The sequence below is a fragment of the Rhipicephalus microplus genome, chromosome 5 (assembly GCF_043290135.1).
Source record: "Rhipicephalus microplus isolate Deutch F79 chromosome 5, USDA_Rmic, whole genome shotgun sequence".
NCBI lineage: Eukaryota > Metazoa > Arthropoda > Arachnida > Ixodida > Ixodidae > Rhipicephalus > Rhipicephalus microplus.
Window position 1 is genome coordinate 203,833,816 of NC_134704.1, and position 1,638 is coordinate 203,835,453.

The window sequence follows — 1,638 nt, forward strand, 5'->3', positions numbered from 1 at the left end:
TAGATCTCATAATTATCGTGTTAAAACACGGAAAAACGAGCCCTTAGGTATACACTTCTTTCCCTTATTTCATTTAACGAGGGCCTCGTACTGGCAGACTTGGTGTGTTTAGGTTGTATACGAGGGACTATTAATCAGCTGCCCGCTCATAATAAACTTCACATGCTACGTGACGCCAAACATGCGCATAAAAGAGTGTTTTCAAACTCGTCACTTGGCTCATAGATGGCGCTGACTGTCACTCCTACTTCTAAATTCACATATAAACCCAACAAAGTGGATGGAGTGAAATCCGCTGTGGTAGTTCAGTGGCTAGAACATCGAACGCCTTATTCGAAGGCCGTAGGTTCGATTCCTGCTCACGGCTGGTTATTTTTTCATCCACTTTTCTTTCTTTTATTTACATTCCATTGGCTCTTATAACTTCCCTTGTACATTCCTTGGCATTATTGTCTGTTAGATCTCATTACTATTGTGTTAAAACACGGAAGAACGAGCCCTTAGGTATACACTTCTTTCCCTTAATTCATTGAACGAGAGCCTCGTACTGGCAGACTTGGTGTGTTTAGGTTGTGTACGAGGGACTATTAATTAGCTGCCCGCTCATAATAAACTTCACGTGCTACGTGACCCCAAACATGCGCATAAAAGAGTGTTTTTACACTCGTCGCTTGGCATATAGATGGCGCTGACTGTCACTCCTACTTCTAAATTCACATATAAACCCAAAAACGGATGGAGAGAAGGCCGCTGTGGTAGCTCAGTGCTTAGAGCATGGAACGCGTTATTCGAAGGTCGTAGGTTCGATTCCTGCTCACGGCTGGTTATTTTTCTATCCACATTTCTTTCTTCTTATCTACAGTCCATTGGTTCTTATAACTTCCCCTGTACATTCCTTGGCATTACTGTCTGTTAGATCTCATTATATTGTGTTAAAACACGGAAAAACGAGCCCTTAGGTATACACTTCTTTCCCTTATTTCATTTAACGAGGGCCTCGTACTGGCAGACTTGGTGTGTTCAGGTTGTATACGAGGGACTATTAATCAGCTGCCCGCTCATAATAAAGTTGACGTGCTTTGTGACGCCAAACATGCGCATAAAAGAGTGTTTTGACACTCGTCGCTTGGCTCATAGATGGCGCTGACTCTCACTCCTACTTCTAAATTCACATATAAACCCAACAAAGTGGATGGAGGGAAGGCCGCTGTGGTAGCTCAGTGGTAGAACATCGTACGCGTTATTCGAAGGCCGTAGGTTCGATTCCTGCTAACGGCTGGTTATTTTTTCATCCACTTTTCTTTCTTCTTATGCACATTCCATTGGTTCTTATAACTTCCGTTGTACATTCCTTGGCATTACTGTCTGTTAGATCTCATTAATAATGTGTTAAAACACGGAAAAACGAGCCCTTAGGTATACACTTCTTTCCCTTATTTCATTGAACGAGGACCTCGTACTGGCAGACTTGGTGTATTTAGGTTGTGTACGAGGGACTATTATTCAGCTGCCTGCTCATAATAAAGTTCACGTGCTACGTGACGCCAAACATGCGCATAAAAGAGTGTTTTCAAACTCGTCGCTTGGCTTATAGATGGTGCTGACTGTCACTCCTACTTCTAAATTCACATATAAACC

The 1,638-nt window shown here is 42.6% G+C and overlaps 1 non-coding gene across 1 annotated transcript; it reads left to right on the forward strand.

The window, feature by feature from the left end:
- Positions 1-294: 294 nt before the first annotated feature.
- TRNAR-CCU (transfer RNA arginine (anticodon CCU)) lies at positions 295-367 on the forward strand. The gene has a single exon. It is a non-coding gene; the product is annotated as a tRNA-Arg (tRNA).
- Positions 368-1,638: the final 1,271 nt, after the last annotated feature.